Below are 13445 nucleotides of genomic sequence, written 5' to 3' on the forward strand. Positions count from 1 at the left end.
CCTGTTTCTTCCACCATTATTATTATTGAAACCTTGTTGAGGTCTCTCTTGATTCTTCCATGAGAAATTTGGGTGATTTCTCCATGAAGAATATAGGTGTTTCCATAGGGTTCTCCTAGGTAATTCACCTCTTCCATTGAAGGGTTCTCAGGATAAGCTTCTTCCTCAGATGAAGCTTCCTTAGTACTGCCATGTGCATTTTGCATTCCAGACAGACTCTGAGAAATTAAATTGACTTGTTGAGTCAATATCTTGTTCTGAGCCAATATGGCATTCAGAGTGTCAATCTCAAGACTCCTTTCTTCTGACTAGTCCCATTGTTCACAGGATTCCTTTCAGAAGTGTACATGAATTGGTTATTTGCAACCATTTCAATCAATTCTTGAGCTTCTGCAGGCGTCTTCTTCAGATGAAGAGATCCTCCAGCAGAGCTATCCAAGGACATCTTAGATAGTTCAGAGAGACCATCATAGAAAATCCCTATGATGCTCCATTCAGAAGCATGTCTGAAGGACATCTTCTGATTAATTGTTTGTATCTTTCCCAAGCTTCATAGAGGGATTCTCCATCCTTCTGTTTGAAGGTTTGGACTTCCACTCTAAGCTTACTCCATCTTTGTGGTGGAAAGAACTTTGCCAAGAAGGCATTGACTAGCTTTTTCCCAAGAGTCCAGGCTTTCTTTAGGTTGAGAATCCAACCATATTCTAGCTCTGTCTCTTACAGCAAAAGGGAATAGCATCAGTCTATAGACCTCAGGGTTAACCCCATTAGTCTTGACTGTGTCACAGATTTGCAAGAATTCAGCTAAAAACTGATGAGGATCTTCCATTGGAAGTCCATAGAACTTGCAATTCTGTTGCATTAGAGAAACTAATTGAGGCTTAAGCTCAAAGTTGTTTGCTCCAATGGCAGGGATAGAGATGCTTCTCCCATAGAAGTCGGGAGTAGTGCAGTAAAGTCCCAGCACCTTCCTTGCATTGTTGGCATTGTTGTTGTTTTCGGCTGCCATGGGTTCTTCTTCCTTGAAGAATTCGGTCAGGTCCTCTAAAGAGAGTTGTGCTTTGGCTTCTCTTAGCTTTCGCTTCAAGGTTCTCTCAGGTTCAGGTCAGCTTCAACAAGAATGCCTTTGTCTCTGCTCCTGCTCATATGAAAGAGAAGAGAAAAAGAAAATGTGGAATCCTCTATGTCACAGTATAGAGATTCCTTGAAATGTCAGAGGAAAAGAAAATAGAAAGAAGAAGGAGAAGAAGAATTCGAACTTTAATTAGATAAGGTTCGAATTGTGCATTTAGAAGGAGTGGTACTCCATAAATAGAAGGATGTGAGAAGGAGGGAGAGGATTTTCGAAAATTCAATTAAAATATTTTGAAAACATTTTGAAAATTTGATTGATAATTTTCGAAAATTCAAAGTGAAAAAGAAATTAAGTGATTTTGAAAAAGATTTTGAAATTAGAAATTAAAAGATTTGATTGAAAACTATTTGAAAAAGATGTGATTGAAAAGAATTGATTGAGAAGTTATGGTTTTAAAAAGATATGATTGAGAAGATATGATTTGAAAACTATTTTAAAAGATATGGTTTGAAAACTATTTGAAAAGATATGATTTTAAAAACTAATGACTTGCCTAACAAGAAAAGATATGATTCAAACATAAAACCTTCCTTAATAGAAAAGGCAAAAAAATGTTCAATCAAATCATTAATTGTTAGTAAGTATCTTTGAAAAAGGAAAGAAATTGATTTTGAAAACATTTGATTGAAAAGATTTGATTTGAAAAAGATTTGATTTTGAAAAACTTGAAAAAAATTGATTTGAAAACAAAATCTTCCCCCTAGCACCATCCTGGCGTTAAACGCCCAGAATGGTATACATTCTGGCGTTTAACGCCCAAAATGCTACCTCTTTGGGCGTTAAACGCCCAACCAGGTGCCCTGGCTGGCGTTTAAACGCCAGTCTGCCTTCTTTACTGGGCATTTTTGAATGCTCAGCTTTTTCTGTATAATTCCTCTGCAGTGTGTTCTGAATCTTCAATCCCTTGTATCATTGACTTGAAAAGACACAAATTAAAAATATTTTTGGAATTTTAATAATTAAAATGCAACAAGAATCAAATAACAATGCATGCAAGACACCAAACTTAGCAGTTTGTATACTACTGACACTATATGAGACATGAACACTCAAGTCAATAGAAATTAAAGATTAAAACAAGAAATATATGCATGGATTCGAAAAATGTAACAAAAACATGCATTTGACACCAAACTTAAGATGAGACTCTAGACTCAAACAAGAAATATTTTGGATTTTTATGGTTTTGTAATTTTTTTTTGTGTTTTTCGAAAATTAAGTGGAAAAAGAAGGTATCAAAATTCTTAATGAGAATTCCAGGAATCAGTGCAATGCTAGTCTAAGACTCCGGTCCAGGAATTAGACATGGCTTCACAGCCAGCCAAGCTTCCAAAGAAAGCTTCGGTCCAAACACTAGACATGACCAAAGGTCAGCCAAGCCTTAGCAAATCACTGCTCCAAAAGCAAGATTGATACGAAATCAACAAGCTCTTGTGGTGATAAGTTGAAACCTCGGTCCAATCAGATTAGACATGGCTTCTCAGCCAGCCAGATTTCAACAAATCATCATGAACTCTAGAATTCATCTTCAAGAATTTCGAAAAAAAAATACCTAATCTAAGCAACAAGATGAACCGTCAGTTGTCCAGCCTGAACATCCCGGGCAATAACACCAAAAATTTGATGTTGTTGCCGGATCTTGGCACTGATGTTACCAAAGGCTTGCTCAAACTAGAACAATCCCCGGCAACGGCGCCAAAAACTTGGTGCGCGAAATTGTGAACTATACTTTTCACAACTCTCATAATCCCTGGTAATGGCTCCAAAACGTGGTAGCCCATACCATGGCATTACACAACTTCGCACAACTAACCAGCAAGTGCACTGGGTCGTCCAAGTAATAAACCTTACGTGAGTAAGGGTCGATCCCACGGAGATTGTTAGTATTGAAGCAAGCTATGGTCATCTTGTAAATCTTAGTCAGGCAAACTCAGATATATATGGTGATGAACGAAACATAAAAGATAAAGATAGTGATACTTATGTAATTCATTGGTAGGAACTTCAGATAAGCGCATGAAGATGCCTTCCCTTCCGTCTCTCTGCTTTCCTACTGTCTTCATCCAACCCTTCTTACTCCTTTCCATGGCAAGCTCGTATAGGGTCTCACTGTTGTCAGTAGCTACCTCCCATCCTCGCAGTGAAAGCTAATGCACACACTCTGTCACAGTGCTGCCAATCACCGGTGTGGTTCCCTCCCCTACCGGAATAGAATAACTCTTTTGCGTCTGTCACTAACCCCAGTAGGTTACAGGTTTGAAGCACGTCACAGTCATTCAGTCATTGAATCCTACTCAGAATACCACAGACAAGGTTAGACCTTCCGGATTCTCTTGAATGCTGCCATCAGTTCTTGCCTATACCACGAAGACTCTGATCTCACGGAATGGTTGGCTCGTTTGTCAGGCGAGCACTCGGTTGTCAGGCGATCAACCATGCATCGTGCAATCAGGAATCCAAGAGATATTCACTAAGCCTCAGATGCTTGTAGAACAAGAATGGTTGTCAGTCACCTTGTTCATGGGTGAGAATGGTGATGGGCGTCAATCATCACCTTCATCATGTTGAAGAACAAGTGATATCTTGGATAAAGAACAAGCGGAATTTGAATGAAAGAACAATAGTAATTGCATTAATACTCGAGGTACAGCAGAGCTCCACACCTTAATCTATGGTGTGTAGAAACTCCACCGTTGAAAATACATAAGCATAAGGTCTAGGCATGGCCGAATGGCCAGCCTCCCAATGATCTAAGAACTGAAATGTCCAAAGATGATCTAGAGATCTAAAAGTGATCAAAAGATTTCTATACAATAGTAAAAGGTCCTACTTATAAGAAACTAGTAGCCTAAGGTGTACAGAAATGAGTAAATGATATAAAAATCCACTTCCGGGCCCACTTGGTGTGTGCTTGGGCTGAGCAATGAAGGAATTTCGTGTAGAGACCTTTTCTGGAGTTAAACGCCAGCTCTCATGCCAGTTTGGGCGTTTAACTCCAAATTTTATGCCAGTTCCGGCGTTTAACGCTGGGATTCCTTGAGGTGACTTTGAACGCCGGTTTGGGCCATCAAATCTTGGGCAAAGTATGGACTATTATATTGCTGGAAAGCCCAGGATGTCTACTTTCCAACGCCGTTGAGAGAGCGCCAATTGGGCTTCTGTAGCTCCAGAAAATCCGCTTCGAATGCAGGGAGGTCAGAATCCAACAGCATCTGCAGTCCTTTTGGTCTCAGAATCAGATTTTTGCTCAGGTCCCTCAATTTCAGCCAGAAAATACCTGAAATCACAGAAAAACACACAAACTCATAGTAAAGTCCAGAAAAGTGAATTTTAATTAAAAACTAATAAAAATATACTAAAAACTAATTATATCATATCAAAAACATACTAAAAACAATGCCAAAAAGTATACAAATTATCCGCTCATCACTCCCCTCCATAACCGCCGCAGCAGCGCCGGCCACTACCTCCGGCCAACTCACACACTCTCTCAACCAACACCACTCATTCACGTCGTTCTCTCTCTCTCCTCCACTCACTCTCTTTCTCTCTCCCCTCCGGCTCTCAACCTCACCTCTGTCCGCGGCCACCACCGCCGTCGTCCACCGCAGCCGCCACTGCTCACCGCCTCACTTTCTCTCTCATTCATTCACCTCGTCTTCTCTCATCCAATCCCTCTCTCCTCTTTCTCTTAGCCGAACCTCCATCACCGCAGCCACTCATCTTTGCGGCCACCGTCCACGGCGGCGCAGCTTCGGACCCTATTGCCCCCACATTCTCCCTTCTATTCTTAGTTCTTCTCTGCTCCCAGGTTCCTGCTCCATTGCTGTTATCTTTTTTTCTGTTTTTTTTTTTTCCTTTTTATTACTCTGTTTTTTCTGTTTTTCTGTAATTGCATGTTAGTTAGTTAGACTCAGAACTTAGTATGTTAGGTTAGATAGAAATAATTGCGGTTAGGTAGCTAGGGCTGGTTAGAGGATTCTAGGCCTGATAATTGCTCCGTATGTGCTTATTTGCTGTTTGCTTCCTTAGGTACTGTATGTTGGTTTTGGGTTGTTGTTTCATGCAAAATGTGTTGCCCAATAAGATCTGACTGCTGTTGTGCTTGTTTAGTATTGTTTTCTATGCTTATTGTGCTAGTTTGCTATCCGGGAACGTCCAATTTTAAGCCGGAATGCTGCCCAATTTTCAAGGAAATTAGTTTATTTTGGTCTATAACTCAATTTTGGGCAAAATTCCACTTCTTTTTGACTTCCCAGATTTGCATTATTCACTGTGAACATGAACCACAACTTTCCTTTTCGTTGCGCATCAATATCATCATATCACTAATCTACTTTTCTAACTTACTAATTTCTTTAACCATCTAACTTCCACTCACCTTTAACCATCTTTAACAATTCTCTCAATTATATGATGATATTATTGCCTCTTGATTAGGAGTTGTTGACTTTAATAGAGTTTGCATTTTTCTTGGTTCACTTGTTCACTTTTGCATATTGGTTGCAACATCATGATTGTTCCTTGTCCATTATATCCTGAACATGCCTTCTTTGTTATATGCTAAATGTTTATATATTCAATCATATTTTTTAGGATGTCGGATAAAGGCAAAGCCATAGCCACTGCTTCTAAGAAGAGAAACACTCTACCCCCTCTATTCCGTCCATCTACAAGCATTATGCCAAGAATCCATTAAGTGAGGAAGAAAAAGAAAATCAGCAGTTGCCTTCTACCAATCCAGAAAAATTCCCCAACCTCTACTGTGAGCTTCGGTTTTCTAGATATCGGACAATTAAGCTGAATATTGAGAAGAAGTTGCTCCTACCTAATAATGTGAGACGGTCCATTACCGGTCAGATCCTTGACTTAGGTATTGACTTTGTTGACCGAGAGTTGGGTGACATCAATATATCTTGGGTGAAGGAATTCTACTGCAACTTCTTCCGTCCGACCTTGGATTCGGTTCAGGTGCGGGGTAGAGAGATCATGATCACTGAGACCGCCATTGGGGAGGCATTACAGTGTCGACATATTCCGGATGACATGTGTGCCCATCAGCAGGCTGAGATAGCCATCCATACCATGACTTTTGATTATGAGGCACTTCGGCGCGTGATTGGGATACCGGATGCTTCATGGGTTATGGATGCGGGCAACACCAAGCCAAAGGGGATGTTATTCACTCATTTGACTAGGGAGGCTAGGACTTGGCAGATGATCTTCGCCCACTACGTCCTGCCTACCACCCACTTTTCTGAGATCCCCATGGAGATGCTCCTGCTAATTGGTTGCGTCATGAAGGGGAAGGATGTCTCCTTCCTAGACTTATTAGACAGTGCATGTGGCGGGCGCATATTCGTGGCCTACTCCCATTTCCTACCTTGGTCACGAGTATGGCGGCCCTAGCTGAGGTCCCATGGCTGGACGATTGGTGCGCGAAATTGTGAACAATACTTTTCACAACTCTCATAATCCCTGGTCATGAACTCCAAAAGACTTGGTGGTTCAATTCCATGGCATTACACAACTTCGCACAACTAACCAGCAAGTGCACTGGGTCGTCCAAGTAATACCTTACGTGAGTAAGGGTCGATCCCACGGAGATTGTTAGCATTGAAGCAAGCTATGGTCATCTTGTAAATCTTAGTCAGGCAAACTCAAATGTATATGGTGATGAACGAAAATAACATAAAGATAAAGATAGTGATACTTATGTATATCATTGGTGTAAGAGCTTCAGACAAGCGTATGAAGATGCCTTCCCTTCCGTCTCTCTGCTTTCCTACTGCCTTCATCCAATCCTTCTTACTCATTTCCATGGCAAGCTCGTGTAGGGTTTCACTGTTGTCAGCAGCTACCTCCCATCCTCTCAGTGAAAATACGTCCCTGATGCTCTGTCACAGCATAGGCTAATCATCTGTCGGTTCTCGTTCAGGCCGGAATAATATCCATTGATACTTTTGCGTCTGTCACTAACGCCCTAGCCTGCTAGGAGTTTGAAGCACGTCACAGTCATTCAATCATTGAATCCTACTCAGAATACCACAGACAAGGTTAGACCTTCCGGATTCTCTTGAATGCCGCCATCAGTTCTTGCCTATACCACGAAGACTCTGATCTCACGGAATGGCTGGCTCGTTTGTCAGGCGAGCACTCGGTTGTCAGGCGATCAACCATGCATCCTGTTATTAGGAATCCAAGAGATATTCACTCGGCCTCAGATGCTTGTAGAACAAGAATGGTTGTCAGTCACCTTGTTCATGGGTGAGAAGGATGATGGCGTCAATCATCACCTTCATCAAGTTGAAGAACAAGTGATATCTTGGACAAAGAACAAGCGGAATTGAATAGAAGAACAATAGTAATTGCATTAATACTCGAGGTACAGCAGAGCTCCACACCTTAATCTATGGTGTGTAGAAACTCCACCGTTGAAAATACATAAGAACAAGGTCTAGGCATGGCCGAATGGCCAGCCTCCCATGATCTAAGATAGCATAAAACGAAGATAGCTACCAAAGTCTCTTTAATACAATAGTAAAGGTCCTACTTATAGATAACTAGTAGCCTAAGGTGTACAAAGATGAGTAAATGACATAAAAATCCACTTCCGGGCCCACTTGGTGTGTGCTTGGGCTGAGCAATGAAGCATTTTCGTGTAGAGACTCTTCTTGGAGTTAAACGCCAGCTTTAGTGCCAGTTTGGGCGTTTAACTCCCAATTAGGTGCTAGTTCCGGCGTTTAACGCTGGAATTTCTTGAGGTGACTTTGAACGCCGGTTTGGGCCATCAACTCTTGGGCAAAGTATGGACTATTATATATTGCTGGAAAGCCCAGGATGTCTACTTTCCAACGCCGTTGAGAGCGCGCCAATTGGGCTTCTGTAGCTCCAGAAAATCCACTTCGAGTGAAGGGAGGTCAGAATCCAACAGCATCTGCAGTCCTTTTGAGTCTCTGGATCAGATTTTTGCTCAGATCCCTCAATTTCAGCCAGAAAATACCTGAAATCACAGAAAAACACACAAACTCATAGTAAAGTCCAGAAAAGTGAATTTTAACTAAAAACTAATAAAATATACTAAAAACTAACTAGATCATACTAAAAACATACTAAAAACAATGCCAAAAAGCGTACAAATTATCCGCTCATCACAACACCAAACTTAAATTGTTGCTTGTCCCCAAGCAACTGAAAGTCAAATAAGATAAAAAGAAGAGAATATGCAATGAACTCCAAAAACATCTATGAAGATCAGTATTAATTAGATGAGCGGGGCTTTTAGCTTTTTGTCTCTGAATAGTTTTGGCATCTCACTCTATCCCTTGTAATTCAGAATGATTGGCTTCTTTAGGAACTTTGAATCCAGATAGTGTTAATGATTCTCCTAGTAAGTATGATGATTCTTGAACATAGCTATTTATTGAGTCTTGGCTGTGGCCCAAAGCACTCTGCCTTCCAGTATTACCACCGGATGCATACATGCCACAGACACATAATTGGGTGAACCTTTTCAGATTGTGACTCAGCTTTGCTAAAGTCCCCAATTAGAGGTGTCCAGGGTTCTTAAGCACACTCTTATTGCCTTGGATCACAACTTTATTTCTTTCTTTTTCTTCTTCTCTTTTTTTTCTTCTTTTTTTTTCTCTTTTTTTCGGTTTTTTTTTTTTTCGTTTGCTTCCTTCTTTTTCTTGCTTCAAGAATCATTTTTAATGATTTTTCAGATCCTCAGTAACATGTCTCCTTTCTCATCATTCTTTCAAGAGCCAACATTCATGAACCACAAATTCAAAAGACATATGCACTGTTCAAGCATACATTCAGAGAACAAAAGTGTTGCCACCACATCAAATTAATTAAACTATTATAAAATTCAGAATTCATGCAATTCTTTCCTTTTCAATTAAGCACGTTTTTATTCAAGAAAGGTGATGGATTCATAGGACATTCATAACTTTAAGGCATAGACACTAAGACACTAAGACACTAATGATCACAAGACACAAACATGGATAAACATAAGCATAAAATTCGAAAAACAGAAGAATAAAGAACAAGGAAATCAAAGAACGGGTCCACCTTAGTGATGGCGGCTCTTTCTTCCTCTTGAAGATCCTATGGAGTGCTTGAGCTCCTCAATGTCTCTTCCTTGTCTTTGTTGCTCCTCCCTCACGATTCTTTGGTCTTCTCTAATTTCATGAAGGATGATGGAGTGTTCTTGATGCTCCACCCTTAGTTGTCCCATGTTGGAACTCAACTCTCCTAGGGAGGTGTTTAGTTGCTCTCAATAATTTTGTGGAGGAAAGTGCATCCCTTGAGGAATCTCAGGGATCTCATGATGAGAGGGGTCTCTTGTGTACTCCATCCTTTTCTTGGTGATGGGCTTATCCTCATCAATGGGGGTATCTCCCTCTATGTCAACTCCAACTGAATAACAGAGGTGACAAATGAGGTGAGGAAAGGCTAACCTTGCTAAGGTAGAGGACTTATCCGCCACCTTGTAGAGTTCTTGGGCTATGACCTCATGAACTTCCACTTCTTCTCCAATCATGATGCTATGGATCATGATAGCCCGGTCTATGGTAACTTCGGACCGGTTGCTAGTGGGAATGATTGAGCGTTGTATGAACTCTAACCATCCTCTAGCCACGGGCTTGAGGTCATGCCTTCTTAATTGAACCGGCTTTCCTCTTGAATCTTGCTTCCATTGTGCGCCCTCTTCACATATGATTGTGAGGACTTGGTCCAACCTTTGATCAAAGTTGACCCTTCTTGTATAAGGATGCTCATCTCCTTGCATCATAGGCAAGTTGAACGCCACCCTTACACTCTCCGGACTAAAATCCAAGTATTTCCCCCGAACCATAGTGAGATAATTCTTTGGATTCGGGTTCACACTTTGGTCATGGTTCTTTGTGATCCATGCATTGGCATAGAACTCTTGAACCATCAAGATTCCGACTTGTTGAATGGGGTTGGTGAGTACTTCCCAACCTCTTCTTCGGATCTCATGGCGGATCTCCGGATATTCACCCTTTTTGAGTGAAAAGGGGACCTCGGGGATCACCTTCTTCAAGGCCACAACTTCATAGAAGTGGTCTTGATGCACCCTTGAGAGGAATCTATCCATCTCCCATGACTCGGAGGTGGAAGCTTTTGCCTTCCCTTTCCTCTTTCTAGAGGTTTCTCCGGCCTTGGATGCCATAATGGTTATGGAAAAATGAAAAAGCAACGCTTTTACCACACCAAACTTAAAATGTTTGCTCGTCCTCGAGCAAAAGAAGAAAGAAGAGAGTAGAAGAAGAAGAAATGAGGAAGAGGGAGAAGGTGGTGTGTTCGGCCAAGAAGGGAAAGAAGGGGTGTTTAGGTTGTGTGAAAATGAAGGGTTGAAGATGGGTATATATAGGAGAGAGGGGGAGTAATGGTTCGGCCATTATGGGTGGGTTTGGGAGGGAAAGTGGTTTGAATTTGAAGGGTGAGGTGAAGGGTTTTTGGGGAAGAGGTTTTGAGGTGATTGGTGAGTGGGGGAAGAAGAGAGAGAGTGGTGGTGGGTCCTGTGGGGTCCACAGATCCTGTGGTGTCAAGGAAAAGTCATCCCTGCACCAAGTGGCATCAACATTCACGTTTTGAGCCATTTCTGGCGTTAAACGCCGGGCTGGTGCCCATTCCTGGCGTTTAACGCCAGGTTGTTGCCCTTTACTGGCGTTTAACGCCAGTCTGGTGCCCCTTTCTGGCGTTAAACGCCCAACAGCTAGCATTACTGGCGTTTGAACGCCAGTTTCTTCTCCTCCAGGGTGTGCTATTTTTCTTCCTGTTTTTCATTCTGTTTTTGCTTTTTTCATTGTTTTTGTGACTTCTTATGATCATCAACCTACAAAAAAGATAAAATAACAAAAGAAAATAGTTAACTATAAAACATTGGGTTGCCTCCCAACAAGCGCTTCTTTAATGTCATTAGCTTGACAGAGGACTCCCATGGAGCCTCACAAATGATCAGAGCAATGTTGGAACCTCCCAACACCAAACTTTGAGTTTGAATGTGGGGGTTCAACACCAAACTTAGAGTTTGGTTGTGGCCTCCCAACACCAAACTTAGAGTTTGACTGTGGGGGCTCTGTTTGTTTCTGATTTGAGAGAAGCTCTTCATGCTTCCTCTCCATGATGATAGAGGGATGTCCTTGGGCCTTAAACACCAAGGATTTTTCATTCACTTGAATGATCAACTCTCCTCTATCAACATCAATCACAGCCTTTGCTGTGGCTAGGAAGGGTCTGCCAAGGATGATGGATTCATCCATGCACTTCCCAGTCTCTAGGACTATGAAGTCAGTAGGGATGTAATGGTCTTCAATCTTCACCAAAACATTCTCTACAAGTCCATGAGCTTGTTTTCTTGAATTGTCTGCCATCTCTAATGAGATTCTTGCAGCTTGCACCTCAAAGATCCCTAATTTCTCCATTACAGAGAGGGGCATGAGGTTTACACTTGACCCTAAGTCACACAAGGCCTTCTTGAAGGTCATGGTGCCTATGGTACAAGGTATAGAAAACTTCCCAGGATCCTGCCTCTTTTGAGGCAGTTTCTGCCTAGACAAGTCATCCAGTTCTTTGGTGAACAAAGGTGGTTCATCCTCCCAAGTCTCATTTCCAAATAACTTGTCATTTAGCTTCATGATTGCTCCAAGGTATTTAGCAACTTGCTCTTCAGTGACATACTCATCCTCTTCAGAGGAAGAATACTCATCAGAGCTCATGAATGGCAGAAGTAAGTCCAATGGAATCTCTATGGTCTCATTTTGAGCCTCAGATTCCCATTGTTCCTCATTGAGGAACTCAGAGGAGATTGGTGCACGCCCATTGGGGTCTTCCTCAGTGGCGTCCACCTCCTCTCTTTCCTCTCCATATTCGGCCATGGCTATGGCTTTGCACTCTCCTTTTGGATTTTCTTCAGTATTACTTGGGAGAGTACTAGGAGGGAGTTCAGTAATTTTCTTGCTCAGCTGTCCCACTTGTCCTTCCAAATTCCTAATGGAGGACCTTGTTTCATTCATGAAACTTTGAGTGGTTTCGATTAGATCAGAGACCATTGTTGCTAAGTCAGAGATATTCTGCTTAGAACTCTCTGTCTGTTGCTGAGAAGATGATGGAAAAGGCTTGTTGGTGCCAAGCCTGTTTCTTCCACCATTATTGTTATTGAAACCTTGTTGAGGTCTCTCTTGATTCTTCCATGAGAAATTTGGGTGATTTCTCCATGAAGAATTATAGGTGTTTCCATAGGGTTCTCCTAGGTAATTCACCTCTTCCATTGAAGGGTTCTCAGGATCATAAGCTTCTTCCTCAGATGAAGCTTCCTTAGTACTGCCAGGTGCGTTTTGCATTCCAGACAGACTTTGAGAAATCAAATTGACTTGTTGAGTCAATATCTTGTTCTGAGCCAAAATGGCATTCAGAGTGTCAATCTCAAGAACTCCTTTCTTCTGACTAGTCCCATTGTTCACAGGATTCCTTTCAGAAGTGTACACGAATTGGTTATTTGCAACCATTTTAATCAGCTCTTGAGCTTCTGCAGGCTTCTTCTTCAGATGAAGAGATCCTCCAGCAGAGCTATCCAAAGACATCTTGGATAGTTCAGAGAGACCATCATAGAAAATACCTATGATGCTCCATTCAGAAAGCATGTCTGAGGGACATCTTCTGATTAATTGTTTGTATCTTTCCCAAGCTTCATAGAGGGATTCTCCATCCTTCTGTCCGAAGGTTTGGACTTCCACTCTAAGCTTACTCCATCTTTGAGGTGGAAAGAACTTTGCCAAGAAGGCATTGACTAGCTTTTCCAAGAGTCCAGGCTTTCTTTAGGTTGAGAATCCAACCATATTCTAGCTCTGTCTTTTACAGCAAAAGGGAATAGTATCAGTCTGTAGACCTCAGGGTTAACCCCATTAGTCTTGACTGTGTCACAGATTTGCAAGAATTCAGCTAAGAACTGATGAGGATCTTCCATTGGAAGTCCATGGAACTTGCAATTCTGTTGCATTAGAGAAACTAATTGAGGCTTAAGCTCAAAGTTGTTTGCTCCAATGGCAGGGATAGAGATGCTTCTCCCATAGAAATCAGGAGTAGGTGCAGTGAAGTCACCCAGCACCTTCCTTGCATTGTTGGCATTGTTGTTGTTTTCGGCTGCCATGTCTTCTTCTTCTTTGAAGAATTCGGTCAGGTCCTCTAAAGAGAGTTGTGTTTTAGCTTCTCTTAGCTTTCTCTTCAAGGTCCTTTCAGGTTCAGGATCAGCTTCAACAAGAATGCCTTTGTCTCT

General features: G+C 41.6%; 2 non-coding genes across 2 annotated transcripts; both read left to right on the forward strand.

The window, feature by feature from the left end:
- The first annotated feature begins 498 nt into the window (after positions 1-498).
- Positions 499-606, forward strand: LOC130959969 (small nucleolar RNA R71). Its single transcript, XR_009078942.1, has one exon. It is a non-coding gene; the product is annotated as a small nucleolar RNA R71 (small nucleolar RNA).
- Positions 607-12807: 12201 nt separating this feature from the next.
- Positions 12808-12915, forward strand: LOC130959980 (small nucleolar RNA R71). The gene has a single exon (XR_009078952.1). It is a non-coding gene; the product is annotated as a small nucleolar RNA R71 (small nucleolar RNA).
- Positions 12916-13445: the final 530 nt, after the last annotated feature.

Source organism: Arachis stenosperma, unplaced genomic scaffold (genome assembly GCF_014773155.1).
Source record: "Arachis stenosperma cultivar V10309 unplaced genomic scaffold, arast.V10309.gnm1.PFL2 arast.V10309.gnm1.Scaffold_100028, whole genome shotgun sequence".
Classification (NCBI taxonomy): Eukaryota; Viridiplantae; Streptophyta; class Magnoliopsida; order Fabales; family Fabaceae; genus Arachis; species Arachis stenosperma.